Below are 19,618 nucleotides of genomic sequence, written 5' to 3' on the forward strand. Positions count from 1 at the left end.
CAGAACCAGACAGAGATTATACAGACAAACAATAGCAAAGTGGGAACGAAAATGACAAGTCAATACAGAAGTGAGGATTTCACATCCCAGCTATTGATAAGTGAGTTCTTGCCAGACAAGATGCTATCAAACTAAGTTTCCTTTTACATTTTCTAGGCACTTCTCTTTCTCTGGAGGCGATAGGCATTATCGGGACAGGATTGTATTCCTAACAGCCCAATAGCACCTGATTTCAATGTGACTAGTTTGGAATGTGAGGATGTAACTGTTCGCTTCCTAGCTTATGGCTGCCTCTGCTGCTTAGCCAAAGGCCTTAGCCTAAGCACAGGTTCTCAGACTGTCACAGTAAGAGAAGGCCCTTACACCGGCAGACAGTTATTTTGATTCTTTCTTTTGTACCTCTATAACTAGCCAAGTGATAAGAATACACCTAAATTCTTAGAGTATCTATATCCTAACAGTACTCCTTTTCTTTTTACCTTTATCTTGTTCCCTGGCTTTATGCTCAGACAGTAGGTGAATCTCACCTTCCTTTCTGTCTCCTTGTGGCCTAACTTCTTACATTTCAAAAATCCTTTTCCCCCATTCAATATACATGTTCAGTCCTATAAATAGACTATATTTAATGATACCACCTTAATGAGGCAAAGGAGATCACTATGACATAATAACCTTTGACCAAGTCTACCTTCTCGTCTCTGTGCACAAAGTAGTGTAAATCCTGTTTTAAATAAACAAATACCCACAATGGTCAAATCTGATTAGCATCATAAGGTTAGTTTGCCATTGCATTTACATCCTTTCACAGGATTATGCAATGGTTTGAGATTATAAATCTGCTTTTTGGTGTAACACAGAGATCACTTGTGCTGTGGTCTGGACTGTCAAGTTTTTTGAGGTCATAACAAGGGCCTGGCTCATTTTCATGCCTAACTCATTTATGATTCTGTGGCACCCAGCACCACGTGTAGTTTATGGAGTTTGTACTGTGAGAGCTTGCCATCACAGATCATTAGAAGTAATTTTGAAGCCCAAACAATTTAACCTTTCTTCTGCACCTGGCAGAACCCTATGGACAAAGTGGTAAATTCACTTAGAGAATGTTTAAGCCCATGTGGCTTTTGTTTCCCCAAGTATGTCTCACCCTTCCAATGGAAAAAGCAAGTTTGAATTGATCTCCTGAAACCACTTATAAGGTCCACAAACTATTTTGCAAGGCAGTGAAATATAATATTATCCAAATAAATTGGATAGGCTTTTTGATCTATAAAATACATTAGCTGCTTGTCAACCATGAAGTTTTATACAGACAGTAAGTCTTGGACAGTGCGAAGATCAGACCCAAAACTTTGGTACTGCATAAACATACACATTGTCTCACATACACACAATGCTTAAAAAAAATTAAAATATTTCACCAGAATGTTTCAATGTGTTTTCAATTTAAAAATTTACAAGTAAAAATAACTACAATGATCCAGTTATATTAAAAACCATTACAAAAACAAATTAGTTGTGGTGTTCAAAACATCCACGAAGTATGATTTAATTTAACCCCAAGGTCTTGACCAGTGTCCCAATTACGTTATCTCATGTGCACAAATCATTAATAAATTAACACGATGCATTTTTAAACACACAAAAAGAGAAAAAAAGTTAAAACTTATAATACTTAAAAATATTTAATCTTCATTTTAACCACCTTCCTTATTGCTTCACCTCTGCCCTCTCTGTTTGTAGTTTTCTTAAAAGGAAAAGCTATTTCTTGTAATTTCTGATAGTAATACATATACTTGTTGGGGAAAAGTGTTCAATTTAGGAGATAGGTGTCAGGTTTCATTGGCAACGTCCAGTCCTACTTCTGAAAACCAAACGAGAGAAATGCACACAGGGGAAAAGACAGAGGTGGAAAAAAGATAGGAAGATTCTACTTTTTTCTGTAATGTTTGGTTTCTGGAAACCCACAGAAACATCACACATTCTCTAACCTTTTTAGAAACATTGGAACCTGACAAACATTTGTCACAGTCAGGCTGCTAAAATAGAACTTTCAGTTCTGCCTCTTCTGAAGGGGAGAGGGAGTTGGGGGTAGGTGATATTTTGTCTTAGGGTATGTCTACACTGGCAAGGTTTTGCCCCACAAGTTATACCACTTCTATTAAAACGCTGGAATTAAACCACTGTTGTATGTCCACACTGCGCTCCTTGTGACACTGGAGCGCATCCACATTAGCAGCTCTTGCAATGGCAAAGAGAGCAGTGCATTGTGGTAGCTATCCCACTGTGCAACTGGCCACAGGGTGCTTTGGAAAGGGTTTGCAATGCCTCTTGGGGGAAGGCATAGTGTCACATGATGCAGGTTTCTCAATCCCATTGTTCCATGGGCATCCTACCACATTGCCAGCTGCTTTTCAACTGAAGTGTGTGGGGAGGGGAGTGTGTGTGTGTGTATGGGGGAGAGAGAGTTGTGTTTTGGGAGACAGAGTGTGTCAGCATGCTGTCTTGTAAGTTCAGACATCAGCAGAAAGCAACCATTCCTAAGGCAGGGAGAGGGGGAAAACCTGACATCAGCCCCTGCCTCCTTCCCTAGGCTCTTTGCACAGCAATCTCTCTCTCTCTCTCTCTATCACACACACACACACACACTCTGCCTCTGTGTTCAACAGCATGAGCATTCTGCACTAATGGTTTGCTTTGTGTTCCATAACAGGTTAGCACAGCATGCTTTGAAAGGGGAGGGGTGCATGTCTCCAGGGCAGGCTGAGTTCAAAACAATGAGCAGAGCGGTCACTTGAGGCATTATGGGACAGCTCTGGAAGCCAATTACAGAGCAGAAAGCAATCAAGTATTTACATTGGCAATAGAGTGCCAGAGCCTCTGCACAAATAGTCTTACGACTCTCGTCGAGGTGGTTTTTTTGCAACTCTGCAAATGAGGAGTTTCTGCGCACAAAAGAGGCTTGGCAGTGTGCACACGTCTGCAGTTTGAGTGCAAAAAAGCTGCTTTACTGCACAGAAACTTGCCAGCGTAGACAAGCCCTACTCAGCAGACCAGTTTTCCTTGCATAGTAGTCCTGTCATCCAGGATATCTGCAGCCTTATAGGTATTACGCAGCTCTGAAAACTATGGATATTTTCTGTCATTAAGCTCTAAAATGCTGATATCTTATTCTTGTAGTAAAGAGATAAGTGGCACATAAGAAAATTGCTGCTAAGACTAAGGCCCTGATCCTGCAACCTGGTCTTTTAGCACTGACCCCTGTATTTATGTGTAGTGCCAAGACTGATTTAAACAGGACCCCACCTAGGAGCAGAGGCCTGTGCTACCAAGTTACCATTGCAGGGTTAAGGCCTGTTGTTATATTATTCAGGTCCTTAAGTAATAATATATGGTTTCAACATTTAACATAAATCTCTTCTGTTGCCAGTGAAGAAAACTACAATAATTTGTAGACAACACATAGAAGTAGAAATAAAATGAATCCTCTAGAAGCCATGTTTTAGATTTTATATCATAAACATTATTGCTGGAATACTGGACCTTAGCATATAGCAACAGTATGTCCATTGTCATCAGTAGGAAGGGATTAATTGCAAAAAAAAAAAAAAAAAAAAACAGTAACAGAAGAGTTGAAACATTTTATACTTCTATGATGTTACATGAAAGAAGAATTTGATTTGTGTTTGAGACATTTTTAATTATCTACTATGGAGACCTTCTGAGTTATCTTGATGAGTAAAGTTTTATATAACCTGTTTCAAGTCCAAGACAGAATATTAAATTAAAAACATGTCTCTAAACTGATACTGTGATACTTGATTCATATGCAAGCAGAGTAGACTGAGTTTTTATACAGCTCAATTCTGTCAAGACTAATTCTTAGATTAATGCAATAAAATGTAAATGGTGTTTCCAAAGGAAGATTTTAAACGTTACCAGAAATGGGAATTATTACATATTTTAGTGCCTGTTTCTTTAAAGTGTTGTAAATCACTAGGAATTATTACAACTCTGAACATAAAACATCACAGTAGTACCATTATTAACTAAATAGGCTGGGATTATCAAAGAAATCTCATGGATTTGGCCATACAGCTCCCTTAGGGTCTTTTGAAATTCCCTGTCCTAGCAAATACCATTGTGGTTGGCAGAAACCAGTTCTCCATCTACTGGAAGAAGTCACTGATTTTAATCTGACTTTTCAAAAAGAAGCTTTGAGTCTCTATCTTTTAGTTTTTAAAAAATATGTTATTTTTGAAAAATGTTACATATTACCTTTTTTGTTTGTTTGTCTTGCTTCCTGTTTGCCATCTTGCAAAAGAACCTATACCCCCTCTGTCACAAAGTAGCATGTCTTACTCTATCAGGTAGCTAAGAAACAAAAATGATGGTCAATTATAGCTCATATGATGAGACCATTAACTTCCTCCTTAGTCTTTTTGCATTTTGGAAGCATTCGCCATGGTATGGGAAGTTAGGTGTTTCTGATTCACATCCTCAAATGTTAACACCCTATTCCACCCTATGAGGGTAGAATACTTTGGAGATAATTGAGATAAGACCAGAAAAGAGATCTTGTAATTGCACATAGGCCAACTGACCAAACATCCAGATGTGCCTCCTTGCCCTACTAGAAGCAGAGATTTGTAGAGAGGGGATTTTTCAATTTCTTTGTGTTCCAGCTTGACACCCCAGGTGTCTTCCTGAGCTTATGAGAAACCTACCAGTGCTTCCAATCATCCTTCACGCACTAGCTTTTTTATTGCAACTGCACAAACGACATCTGAAGGGTTTCTTCAGCAACCTTAGGGCTTCTCTTTACTGCTAAAAAATATGTTTTTAATGCATATGAGCGATCCTGAGCTAAAAACACAGTGAAGAGAAGGCCACTTTAATTTTACCACCGGCACTGAACCTCAGGCGGTGTGTATAGGGCTGACATTGGCGAAAAGCCGAGAGATAGGACAGGAGAAAGATAGTGGGGATAGAAAGAAACACATGAAGGAAAGGATAATAGAGCAGGATCTCACATGTATCAGGCTGGGGTTCTCATGCTGGTGATGGTCAGGTGTCCCCACTAGTGCACTGAGGTCTGAAATTTGGGAGGGAATGGGGTCTGAAGCTGGAGTTTTTTCAGACTTCTGTGCTCCAACTCAGACTACTTGGGGAGGACTGGTTCTTGCCTTGGCAGACTGAAGTGATTATTTTCCAAGTTAGGAAACCATCAGGGAACAGCTGGGATAGCAGAGAAAAGGGAATAATTTCAGAGCCTTCCTCCCCCAAGCTGTGTTAGTCCAGGGAGCTCAAAGATCAACTGGAACAAGGTCGAGGCATAGTGGTCTCATTTTGGATTGGATTTTTAAGCTATTCTGTCATACAAAGAATATTTCAGGTAGACTTGTACAGTCTGTGCAAAATAGAAGTGGGAAATCAAGATCTTACTTGAAACAGAAAGCTAGTTACAACTTTAAATACACACTGAATACCATCTCACCAATTGCTTTACAATTTCACAGCACTATGAAGATATTAATGGCTCTTAAGGACATCCTGTGTGGTAGATAAGAATCCTTATTTCCCATTCCACATTTGAAGAAGCTGAGACAGAAATTTTACTGACCTATCTCAGAGATACTGTAGTTTACTGATTTAGTCATGGAACTGGGAATTGGTAGGCTTTAATTGTAATCCTAGTTCTGCCACAGATTTGCTGTGTGATTTTATGAAAGTTTCTTCATAGACTCTCACATATTAGGCCAGAAGGAACCATTAGATTAGTCCCAGTTTAGATCATATAATCTGACTTCTTGTTTAGCACAGAGCATTGAATTTCACTCAGTTATTCATGTATTCATGTATTCAACTGGTGGTTGAACTAAAGCATATCTTCTATAGATGCTGTCACATCATCTGGAGTGGCTAATGAGAATGAGTGTCAGCCTCAGGGCAGACTGCAAAAAGCAGGGCAGAAACCCCAAACTGGTTGTATGTTCTATAATTATGTTTCATCAATGCAGTAAAAAGAGTGAACTCCTAAAGCACTATAACAATCTTACCACAGAGTTTGACAGTCCCCTTGGGCATTCCAATCTATCTTGCCACCTTGGCAAGCTGAATTTATGTAATAGATGGTCACTTTACACAAAAATCTCATAAATATTCAGGTTACTTCCACACCCAAAGGACCAGTCATTTACCCCAGGTCATTTGTACTTAGATCTCAATGCCTGTAGCCAGTCCTGTAATAAACTTAGTAAGGATTTATTAACTAAGAAAAGAAATAGAGTTATTTACAAAGTTAAAACAGGAAACATACATACACAAATGAATTACAGTCATAGGTTTAGAAGGGTATTATCGGCTTCTATAATAAGCAGCTCTATGTGTCCTTTAGGGCTGACCCATGCCATGCAGCATGGGGATCTCTTGCTTTATATTTAGGAACCTTTGCCCCTCAGAGTCCAGACAGCATAAAAGATCCAATTTCTTCTTGTCTTGTCTTTGTCTGTCATTACCCCAGAATCCAAGGTCATGGGGTGAGCTGTCCGCACATAACCTCTTCATGAGGGATGTGGGGAGCAATTGACAAAGTCTTTGTTTCACAATGGCCAATTTCGATTTAGTAGCCTTTCCTGGTGGGCAGGAAATAACACCACCTGGGGTAAACTTACATTTCACACTTAGTAATGCTTTTCCCTGGACTGTAGGGAATTTGCAATCTTAACAAATATTTTTATAGTTACATAGAATCATAGAAGATTAGGGTTGGAAGAGACCTCAGGAGGTCATCTAGTCCAACCCCCTGCTCAAAGCAGGACCAATACCAACTAAATCATCCTAGCCAGGGCTTTGTCAAGCTGGGCCTTAAAACCTCTAAGGATGGAGATTCCACCACCTCCTTAGGTAACCCATTCCAGTGCTTCACCTAGTGAAATAGTTTTCTTAATATCCAAGCTAGACCTCCCCTACTGCAACTTGAGACCATTGTTCCTTGTTCTGTCATCTGCCACCACTGAGAACAGCCTAGCTCCATCCTCTTTGGAACCCCCCTTCAGGTAGTTGAAGGCAGCTATCAAATCCCCCCTCACTCTTCTCTTCTGCAGACTAAATAAACCCAGTTCCCTCACTTCTCCTCATAAGTTGTGTGCCCCATCCCACTGATCATTTTCACTGCCCTCCGCTAGACTCTCTCCAATTTGTCCATATCCTTTCTGTAGTGGGGGCCCCAAAACTGGATGCAATACTCCAGATATGGCCTCACCAGTGCAGAACAGAGGGGAATAATCACTTCCCTCGATCTTCTGGCAACGCTCCTACTAATGCAGCCCAATATGCCATTAGCCTTGTTGGTAACAAGGGCACACTGTTGACTAATATCCAGCTTCTCATCCACTGTAATCCCCAGGTCCTTTTCTGCAGAACAGTCCCCAGCCTGTAGCAGTGCATGGGATTCTTCTGTCCTAAGTCCAGGACTCTGCACTTGTCCTTGTTGAACCTCATTAGATTTCTTTTGGCCCAATCCTCCAAAATTTGTCTAGGTCACTCTGGATTCTATCCCTACTCTCCAGCATATCTACCTCTCCCACCCACTTTGTGTCATCCGCAAACTTGCTGAGGGTGCAATCCATCCCATCAAACAGATCATTAATGAAGATTTTGAACAAAAACGGCCCCAGGACAGACCCCTGAGGCACTCCACTTGATACCGACTGCCAACTAGACATTGAGCCTTTGATCACTACCCGTTGAGTCTAATGATCTAGCCAGCTTTCTATCCATCTTATAGTCCATTCATCCAGCCCATACTTCTTTAACTTGCTGGCAAGCATACTGTGGGAGACGGTATCAAAAGCTTTGCTAAAGTCAAGGTATATCATGTACACTACTTTCCCCATATCCACAGAGCCAGTTATCTCATTATAGAAGGCAATCAGGTTGGTCAGGCTTGACTTGCCCTTGGTAAATCCATGTTTACTGTTCCTGATCACCGTCTTCTCCAAGTGCTTCAAAATTGATTCCTTGAGGACCTGCTCTATGATTTTTCCAGGGACTGAGGTGAGTCTGACTTGTCTGTAGTTCCCCAGATTCTCCTTCTTCCCTTTTTTAAAGACGGGCACTATATTTGTCTTTTTCCAATCATCCGGGACCTCCCATGATTGCCACGAGTTTTCAAAGATAATGGCCAATGTTTCTGCAATCACATCAGCCAACTCTCTCAGAACCCTTGGATGCATGACATCCGGCCCCATGGATTTGTGCTTTTCTAAATAGTCCTTAACCTGTTCTTTTACCACTGAGGGCTGCTCACCTTCTCCTCATACTGTGCTGCCCAGTGCAGCAGTGTGGGAGCTGACCTTGTCTGTGAAGACCAAGGCAAAAAAAGGATTGAGTGCTTCAGCTTTTTCCAGATCTGTCACTAGCTTGCCTCCCCCATTCAGTAAGGGTCCCACACTTTCCCTGACCACCTTCTTGTTGCTAAACATACCTGTAGAAACCCTTCTTGTTACCCTTCACATCCCTTCCTAGCTGCAACTCCAGTTGTGCTTTGGCCTTCCTGATTGCACCCCTGCATGCTCGAGCAATATTTTTATACTCCTCCCCAGTCATATATCTGAGTTTCCACTTCTTATAAGCTTCCTTTTTGTGTTTAAGCTCACCCGACGATTTCTCTGTTAAACCAAGCTGGTCGCCTGCCATGTTTGCTGTTCTTTCTGCACATCGGGATGGTTTGTTCCTGCGCCTTCAATAAGGCTTCTTTAAAATACAACCAGCTCTCCTGGACTCCTTTTCATAGAATCATAGAAGATTAGGGTTGGGGGAGACCTCAGGAGGTCATCTAGTCCAACCCCCTGCTCAAAGCAAGACCCACACCAACTAAATCATCCCAGCCAGGGCTTTGTCTAGCTGGGCCCATACAAACTCTAAGGATGGAGGTTCCACCACCACCCTCGGTAACCCATTCCATGGCTTCACCACCCTCCTAGTGAAATAGTGTTTCCTAATATCCAACCTACACCTCCCCCACTGCAGCTTGAGACCACTGCTTCTTGTTCTGTCATCTGCCATCACTGAGAACAGTTGAGCTCCATCCTCTTTGGAACCCCTCTTCAGGTAGTTGAAGGCTGCTATCAAATCCCCCCTCACTCTTCTCTTCTGCAGACTAAATAAACCCAGTTCCCTCAGCCTCTCCTCATAAGTCATGTGCCCCAGCCCCCTGATCATTTTTGTTGCCCTCTGCTGGACTCTCTCCAAATTGTCCACATTCTTTCTGTAGTGGGGGCCCCAAAACTGGACGCAATACTCCAGATGTGGCCTCACCAGTGCCAAATAGAGGGGAATAATCACTTCCCTCAGTCTGCTGGCAATGCTCTTACGAATGCAGCTCAATATGCCATTAGCCTTCTTGGTAACAAGGGCACACTACTGACTCATATCCAGCTTCTCATCCACTGTTATCCCCAGGTCCGTTTCTGCAGAACTGCTGTTTAGTTCCCCTCATATTAGCCTCCCAGGCAATCCTGCCCATCAGTTCCCTGAGGGAGTCAAAGTCTGCTTTTCTGAAGTCCAGGGTCCGTATTCTGCTGCTCTCCTTTCTTCCTTTTGTCAGAATCCTGAACTCGACCATCTCATGGTCACTGCTGCCCAGGTTGCCACCCACTTCTACTTTCTCTACCGATTCTTCCTGTTTGTGAGCAGCAGGTCAAGAGGAGCATTGGCCCTGGTTGGTTCCTCCAACACTTGCACCAGGAAGTTGTCCCCAACACTCTCCAATAACTTCTTGGATTGTCTGTGCACTGCTGTATTGTTCTCCCAGTAGATGTCAGGGTGATTGAAGTCCCCCATGAAAACCAGGGCCTGTGATCTGGAAACTTCTGTTAGTTGTCTGAAGAAAGCCTCGTCTACCTCATCCTCCTGGTCTGGTGGTCTATAGCAGATGCCCGCCACGACATCACCCTTGTTGCTCTCACCTCTAAACTTAACCCAAAGACACTCAACACGCTTTTCTCCAGTTTCATACTGGAGCTCTGAGCAATTATACTGCTCTCTTACATACAGAGCAAATGCTTAAACATTACTTTATAATATGGGATACAGATATTGTAAGGAATAATACATGTAGCATCCTACAAGCATTCCATAAAGTCTAAACAATAAACACATTTGTTATAACTCTAATATTTATTTTGATAGTGCTAACAAACAGGTAAATGGGACTGGTTTCCAGCTGTGCATTTGTAAGTGTTCAATAAGGGAGAATCCAGGTTTTCATGACAGTGTGTTCCAATGGTTAATTAATCACCCTAACTATTCAAAATAAAGCACACATTTTTAATGAATTTATCTGGTTTCAGATTCCAGCTATTGGTTCTTTTTATGCCTTTCTCCTCTAGATTAAGATCCATTTAGTTTCCAGGATTTTCTCCCGTTGAGGATGCTGGAATCAAGTCACCCTTCAGTCTTCTTTTTGATAAAATAAACAGACTGAGCTTTAAGTCTGTCAATGAAAGGCATATTCTTTGGTCCTCAAATAAATGTGGATCTTTTCTGTCCCCTCTCCAATTTTTCACCATTATTTTAAAATATGGGCACCAGAACTGGACACAATATTCCAGTATAGATTTTACCCATGACACATACTGAAGTAAAATCACTTTCATCCTTACTACTCCCTTGTTTATACATCCAAGGATTTAGCTCTTTTTGCTGTAGCATTGCACTGGGAGATTATGTTCAGTTGTTTGTCCACTATGACCCCAAAATTCTTTTTAATCCTTTTGCTCTCCAGAATATTGTCCCCCATTCTGTAAGTATGGCCTGAATTCTTTGTTCCTAGAGTATGACCTTGCCTTTGGTTGTATTAAATCCAAATTGTTCTGTATGACTGCCCTGTCCTCATCATTATTTATTACTTCACCAATCTTTGTCATCCACAGACTTTATCAGCAGTAATTTTTATTTACTTCCAGATCATTAATAAAATGACTGTATAGCATTGGGTCTTCAACAAATCCCTTCAGAAACCTCATTAGAAATACCCCAGTCAATGATGATTCCCCACTGACAATTTTTTTGAGATTTTATTTGTATTAGTGTAGTGCTTAGGAGCCCTAGTCATGATCTAGGCACTGTACAAAAACAGAACATGGCCATGGCCCAAAGATCTTACAATATAGGCCTTCAAGGGACCTCCTGTGTCACTAAATCCAGTTCTTTGCTTTCTCAGGCAATCTCATCATATAATTCCATTCATAAATTTATCAAGCTCCATCTTAAAACTAGTTAGGCTGTTTAGCCCCACTACTCATATTAGAAAGCCTTTCCAGACCCTCACTCCTCTGATGATTAGAAACCTAATTTCCAGACTAAATATATTCGTGTCCAGTTTGTGCCCATTTGTTCTTGTGCCAACCTTGTCCTTTATATTAAAAAGCCCTTCTCCCTCCCTGGTGTGTTCTCCCCTCCTCCCTCTTCAATGTATTTCTAGAGAGCAATCAGATTCCCCGTTAGCCTTCATTTTTCTAGGCTAAACAAGCCAAGCTCTTTTAGTCTCCTCTAATAGGATAGGCTCTCCATTCCCCTGATCATTCTAATAGCCCTTCTCTGCACCTGCTCCAGTTTGAATTCATCTTTCTTAAACATGGGTGACCAGAATTGTACACTGTATTCCAAATGAGGTCTCACAAGAGCCTTGCACAATGGCATTAATATACTTCCTGTCTCTGTTGTAAATACCTCACCTGATACATCCTAGGATCACATTTGCTTTTATTTTTATGGCCACATTACACTGATGGCTCGTTGTCATCCTGTGATTGACTAATATCCCCAGGTCTTTCTCCTCCATTTTCATTTCCAGCTGATGAGCCACCAGTTTATAGCATATTTTTGTTAGTCCCTAAATGCATGAACTTGCACTTAACGCTGTTAAATTCCATCCTGTTTCTGTTACTCAAGTCCTCTGGGTCATCCAAGTCTGTTTTTATAATATTACAGTCTTCCTCTGTATTGATGATGCCTCCCAGCTTCGCGTCATCAGCAAATTTTATTAGCACTTTCCTACTTGGTGTTGTCAGTGAAAAAATTAAGATCAGCAACAAAGAAATCAGAGAGATCTGATCTTGATGAAGATGAAGTCAAGTCAGTGGCCCTTTTGGTGAGTGGGCAAGTTGAACCAAGGCTGCAGGTTGAATTAAGAGGTGATGGCAAGGAAATGTGTATCTAAGAGTTGGCTGGATCATCAATATGGAAGTTGATGTCTCAGAGAGTAAGTGTGGAAGATTGCGTGGAGAAGAAGAGAGACCAGGAGTTGAAATCAGAAAGACTGACTGATTGGGAGGAGTTGGGGGAATGCTAGATGACTGCAAGCCCAGGTAACACTACAAGAAGAGCAATGCATACTGCAACAGGAGCACGTAGAGAAAGACAAGGAAATAAAGGAGGTATGTCAGAAAAGTAAGAAAGAGTTGCTTGACAAAAAAGCAAGAGAAACCAAAGAAGCATCAGTGAGAAGTGACTCTAAGGCAGGGGATCCCAAACTTGGAAGCAGTGGCCCAGCCTGTGCTGCTTCCCGCAGCTCCCATTGGCCAGGAACAGTGAAACCATGGCCACTGGGAGCTGCAAGCAGCCATACCTCAGGTAAACAAGGGGACGCTCAGGTAAACAAAGTGTCTCACAGCCCGCCAAGGGCTTACCCTGAACAAGCTGTGAACCAAGTTTGGGAACCCCTGCTCTAAGGACACATCTTCACTACGGAGTTATATCGGTGCTGCTGCAATTGATGCAGCAGCATCAATGTAGCGGGTCTGGTGAAGACGTGCTAAATTGACAGGAGAGCGCTCTCCCATCAATTTCTGTACCCCACCCCTTCAAGAAAATGAAGGTAAGTTGATGAGAGAGTGTCTCTCATTGACACAGCGCGTTATAGATACTGCGGTAGGTGGATCTAGATATGTCGACTTTAGCTATGTTGTTCACGTAACTGAAGTAGTGTAACTTAGATCGATTTGCTGTGGTAGTGTAGACAAGACCAAAGAAACTTTCAGTTGTAAAAGCAATTGTCAGCATCATCCCAGAGTTACAGTGGTATTGGAAAAGAGAAGGATGGAAAATCGTTAACAATGAAAGCAGAACAAAAGAAACAAGGGTGAGGACATTTTAATGACATGCTCAACCAACTAGAGCCAACAATTCCAATTAATGGATGAAAAGTAGGTGAAGAATTGAACATTTCACTGTTAGAAATTTCAGAAACAGAAATAGGATTCTGTTTGATTCTTTTCAAGATCATTGCTGAAATGTATAAAGCTGGTGAGGAAACAGTGGAACATGAAATACATAAACTGTGTAATATTGTTTAGGAGAAAGAACTCTGCCCAGAGGATTGGAAGAAAGGTGTGATCTGTAAATTACCAAAGAAAGTCACCCAACTGGTGTGCGATAATTGGCAAGAAATAATACTACTTTCATGTCCCGGAAAGGTGTTCTACAGCATACTGTGGAACAGAATCAAACTGGTAATAGATGTAATGAGCAAGCAGGCTTTAGACCAAAAAGATCATGTGTAGCTCACATCATTACCTGAGACAATTGATTGAGAAATGACTCGTATACCAGAGAAGGCCAGGGTTGGGACAAATGTCTCCAGAGGTGAGGAGGGAGTGGATGTGAGATCTGGATTTGTGTTGGTGGAAGGACTGGGGAAATTGGTTTGGAGAGGAAAGAGGAGAAGGTAGAGCTTGTGGGGGCTGTAGACTGTTGATGGTAATAAGAATGAGGGAAGGAAGAGGATGACAAATGGTATAAGGCAGAAGAGGGGTGTGGTGAGAGCCATAGGAGAGTGCCAGATAGACAAGTTTACTGTCAGCCAGTACTTAATCCATCTAATATGTGCTTTATTGATATTGTATAATATTATATTTTAATCAGAATGTTGTGCAGTACTAAATCAAAGTTACTTAACCTCTTAATCTGTTTCCCCTCTGTAAAATAGAAAGCATACTTACTATTTTAAAGGGATATTTGTGAAGTTTACATAAGTATTATAAAGTGCAGTCAGTGTGAAAATTATTAAATTCACAACATGATTCAGTGACAGAGGAGAGATTAGAATTCAAGAACTCCCAGCCCTAAATTCAATTCACTAGACCATCATGTTTGAAGAATTTTTTCCTTTGTCTGTTTCTTTGCTTAGCAGCCTTTCACTAGTCTCTGAAATCCCAGATTTGATGCGGGATCAATATGTATTTTAAAGTCCATATGTTGTGAGTATGCAAAGACACACATGGCTTTAATGTCTCCTTTAACATGTGTCTCAGGAAGTTCACTGGCAGCATACAAGGTTCCCAAACTACAAGTTAGTTTTAGAATCCGTTGCCCCACACTGTCTGATACTAATCAGTGCTCATTAAGGCCAACAGAAATGAACAAATCTGGAGTTTGTAGGCCTACCTGTTTCTAAGGGCTTGTCTTCACTACCAGGGAGATCGACGCTGCTGGAATCGATTCAGCGGGTGTCAATTTAGCAGGTATAGTGAAGACCAGCTAAATCAAAGGCAGAGCTCCCCGAGAACAGTAAGGTAAGTTGACTAGAGAATGTCTCCTGTCGATGCAGTGCAGTGAAGACACCAGGGTAAGTCGACCTAAGCTACGTTGACTCGAGCTACGTTATTCACATAGCTGGAGTAGCGTAACTTAGGCCAACTTACCCCAGTAGCGAAGACAAGCCCTGAGACACAAAGTAAAAAAAGGGGAGGGGGCTTCAGAAGCTTCCCCAAAAGCAAATTGCACCTCAGATTTGGAACTCTGGCATCTCACAAATGACTTGTCTGGTTATCCTGAAACCTTCCAGGAAAACCTCCATTGTCATAAGATCCTGATCATGACTTTACACGTGGATTGGAAAGTTCTGGTATTTACTGAGCTTGGGGTGGTGAAAATCATAATTGCATTTATATTGTGGAAAATAGCTTCTAATCACTGGCATTTAAATTTTGAAAAGCCTGATGAAGAATTACAGTTAGTAGCCACTTGTTCTTTAAATTTACTCTGAACCAATTTTATTTCAAAATCAGCAGCCTTTCTATATTTTTTGTCAAGATCAAGTCTATTCACAGACATCACAGTGTCTGGGATATAGCTGAAATGGTTCTCCTAGGTGATGCTACTGGGCAAATTCAGAGGGAAGACCAAATGTGATGTGGATCTTTGAGAGCATTGTAATTTTTCCATTCACAGATACCTCAAATTACATGTACTGGTGGTGTTGATGAAGTACATTACAAGTTTGATATAGGCAACATTTGTATTTAGAACCTTAGAGACAGTAATACTCTTTTCCCAGAAGTTCCACAGTCCTGAAATTCGAAAATAGGCTTTCTCCACAAGGGGCTAGATGACACTCTTTATTTCACTTGCTCCAGCATTCATTTTCAGCTCACCTATCCTATGTATGACAACACTGGCACTGTCTTGGCAAGTCTCAGAGCTGACTGGGAAGAGATTTAACCAGGGATCCAGTGTTCATCTATTTATTCTCATTCATCTTGTTCCACACTGTAGAAATACTTTCACAGTGACAAAGGCCACCATGGGAGAGACGCAAGTGTCTGCAAATTCTGTGTTGCTGGCAGTCTCCTCACAGGACTTCAGAATTTTGATCGCAAACATGGCTAAGGTCCACTCTACCAAAGTCTTTTGCCTCCTCAAAGCAAAAAATGTCAGGGAGTGCCTGTTTTGCACCAGATTTTGTAGCATGTGATATCTGGAGTTTCACCTTGTATCCTGAGGGGGCATGCCCTTAAGAATTTTCATCTTTACAGAACACAGTCAATTTAGCAGTGTTACTCTGAGAGGAATGGCTTTTTCTCTCTCCGTTCTGGCCCAAGAAATTTTAAATGGTGGCTTCAAATTGTACTAACTAAGATTGGTCAAAATTGAAATGCAGATACATTTGCATGGCAACAGGTGCAGCTTAGATGACTATTTGAGATTTAAGCAGTTTTATCTGGATCAGAAATGTGGTAATCACTATGGTAGAAGACTGGTTTTCTAGAGATCTTAGGGAAAAGTCCAAAACCCTTGAAAAATCCAGCATAACTCTTTCTTAAGCTGAGGGAGACACAGGCATTTTGATTAAACAGAATTGTGAATGAGAATTCATAAGATTAGGTCTGTGCAGTATTCAGAAAGAGGCTGTTAATATGATCAGGATGTACCTATTTATAGAATCAAGGATGGTAGGTATTTCAAAAATGATGGGTCTGAATTTTCTCTCATGCACAATAGAATTATATTGGTTGTAAAAAACTAGTGATCTCAGTGTATTTACTTCTGATTAACATAAGTATGAGAATAGATTTAGGCCTACAGAGTGCTATATAAAAATCGAAACCATGCCATGTATAGTAGGCATATTAACTAGACCTTTTTCTGTCATTCCCCTCTGTTGTTGCCACTCACTGTCTACAAAAAGAAAAGGAGGACTTGTGGCACCTTAGAGACTAACCAATTTATTAGAGCATAAGCTTTCGTGAGCTACAGCTCACTTTACTAACACGGCTGTTACTCTGAAACCTGTCACTGTCTACAATTTACTGTGGAATAGGAGATGTATTGGTTCCATTTAATTTTGTAAATAAATTTGTCATCTCTGTTGTATAATTTCAAGGTGCAGCAGAGCAGACATTTTTGAAATAGGATGATGATTAGCTACTAATAACAATAATTCAGTGAAAGTTGAATCAAATATTTAGTATCACTACTTAATATGTTAATAAAATTATTGCTATTCATAACATTAATTTGTACCTATGTATATAGGCACTTAAATAAGACATATGTCTGTATTTGGGTAAACTGCATATTAAATTGGGACTAAAAAGGAGAATTATGGAAAACGTAATATTATTAGAATAATAAATCTACCCTCGAGGAAAGGACAAATATATGTCAGAATCAAACAGTAGCACTTCATGATGGAAGTAGAAGTGTTCACACACAAACCTATCCAGTAGTATCTTCTTCCTTTTTATAGTAATATGTGGAGCAATTTATAGCAGATTATAACCTGTAAAAGCAACAAGCCAGCTCAAAGTGACTAATAGATATTTCTTTTGGAAGATCCTTACACAGAGGGATAATGTGGCATATCTATCATAAGCCTTAGTGACGTGTACAAATTTAGTAAACATTCGGGAGTTAACCACTGGAAAGTACTTAGTTTTTAAAGGTTTTATCCAAGCCTGATCTATTTTTGTGGTTTCCTGGCCAGGCTTGTGACATGTTTATATTTAGTTACAGGAATAATAAAAATCCATTTGGTGGTCCCTCAGTATTAATTTTGTTGCCGTTAAGAACTGTATGTTAATACTAATAGCAAAGTAGGAAATCCCAGGAAACTATTTCAGACTCTCTTTAATTTGGGATTCACTTTTACTAGGATCACAGTATTCTTAGGTTGTATGCAGTAAGTCAAATAATCAAATACTGTTTGGCTTATGTTGTGATAAACTGAGCAAAAATATGTAACATGTGTGACTCAGTTGGTCATATTGGAGCAAATACCTCATAAACCACATATAGTATTCTGAGCTAGCTGATTATAAGATATAAAGAGATTGAGGTCAGGACGTGCTAGTATTAGAAAATATGATTCATGAATGTAATGGAAAGCTTGTATTTTGTTAAATATCTGAAGTAAATGCATTTATTCAGGAATCTGAAATTGTGTGCATTTTTAACTTTTGTCTCAGCATTTTTAATAATGTTTTGATTAAAAATATTAAATGGTTACTAGTAAATCACAGCACACATTCCAATACAAGAATATGTTTTGGGAGCAAGGCAGTACTTAATGTATTGTATCTAATTTACAAAAGGTAAAATATGTGAAATTAGTTGTGTGGCTCTAGAGAAATCTGATAACATAATATATTAGCTGATTTCTTGTTGTCTGAATTTTGGTTTTGGGTTTTTTTTCAAGCATTTTGGTTAAGTGCCATGTAGTCAGTATATAGTATTTCTTCAGAATATTTATACATGCTAAAATGGCAATTCAGAACTATGTATTGTAGGAGGCTAGTGATGCTTTTTCCTAATCTTTCAAGTAAGGGCAGGAAGAAGGTAAAATTAAAAGTCTACTCTTCGCCTAGGAAAGCAGTATTTAAGACTAACTAGACTTCCTTCAGTAATACAGCTGATTAGAAATTTGCCCTAGTCCCAAAAGTATCTCTAATCTTTTGTCACTAGCCCTAGTGTATCTACCCAAATGGCATTTTTTAAATCCATTAAATTGCCAACTACATCAAGAAAAGAGTGTTAAAGATTTTACGTAGGCTGAGATTTTTTGACATTTTTTTCTGAAATCCTAAGGAGAACTGTGGATTGTTTCGTTTATCTTTACCACAGGTATTACAATAATATCATCAACTTTTGCAATAAACTTTTGAGCTTTTAAAAGCTACTTTTGGTATATTTCTTCACTTTGCTTTCAACTAAATGAGATACATTAGAAAAGAAATCTTATTTGTAATACTTGAAATAATTGGATTCCTGGGATGCTGTCAATGAGATTGAATTACAGTCTATTACTATAATGAAAAGATCCACAATATTTAGCAGTGATGTTACAGTAATGGAAAAAATAGATTTTAATGCTACTTTAGTGTCAGTATTGCTCTCTGAGTAATTGCTGAAGGTGATCTGAAATGCTATCTTAAAAAATACAAAAAGTTGTTGAATATCCTGGCTAATTAACGGAATGCAAATGTAGACTTAAAACCTACTTATTTGTAAATTTTTAAATGAAGATTTGTAGATTATAATTGAAAATCATTGCTTCACTGAGTTCTGAACTGTGACAGTGGGCGAAATAACTGATACAGATACTGTGGTGATCACGGTATAAGAGCTTATATGGAATAGAAAAAGCAAGACAAGGAATATTCTGGTCAACTGTTCAAGAAGTCATCAGCACTAGTAGGGAAAGCAGTTTTTAACTCCTTGAACTTAGGTCTTAATAAGTAAATAGCTTTATACTTAATCAGTTTTATAGAATTCTGTTACAATAGAATTATTCAAACAGTTTAAGGCCAGAAGAGATCACTATGGTGATCTGGTCTGGCCTCCTGTATGTCGCAGGCCATAGATAAGATTATTTCAGGGGCAGTTGACCAGAAGGATTGATATCTCCATATACCATGATGTGATGCTTTTACTTACTCAGTCTGAAGTCACAGCTATACGGCATTGTGAACGCACATAAAATTTGCTCTGCATTGTAGCCCCTAGGTCTCTCAGTTGTTATGCTTTCCCAAGTTCCTTTCTCCCACAGAATAACAATATTATGCATTAATTTTCCCTGGATGTATTAGCTTGCATTTTTCCATTTTGAATTACTGTTCATGTTCTGCCCATGCTTTTTTCTGTCTGTTTGTACTCTACATCTACCACAGTGCCTGTTTTCCATCTGTTCTCCCTCAGTGTTTTGTACCCTGTCTTCTACTGGATGGAATGTTGGACATGTTTGAATAGGTGTGATTATCACCTTCTAGTGGTTACAGTGCACAGAAGATCTAAATCCTAATACTGGCACATAAGAAAGCATGTTACACTACTAGAA

General features: G+C 39.9%; 1 protein-coding gene across 5 annotated transcripts in view; it reads left to right on the forward strand.

Annotated features, from left to right (window-relative positions):
• SH3YL1 (SH3 and SYLF domain containing 1) overlaps positions 1–19,618 on the forward strand; it is a 134,333-nt gene that overhangs the window by 65,990 nt on the left and 48,725 nt on the right. The gene's annotated exons all lie outside the window — the stretch shown is intronic.

The sequence above is a fragment of the Lepidochelys kempii genome, chromosome 3, assembly GCF_965140265.1.
Source record: "Lepidochelys kempii isolate rLepKem1 chromosome 3, rLepKem1.hap2, whole genome shotgun sequence".
NCBI lineage: Eukaryota > Metazoa > Chordata > Testudines > Cheloniidae > Lepidochelys > Lepidochelys kempii.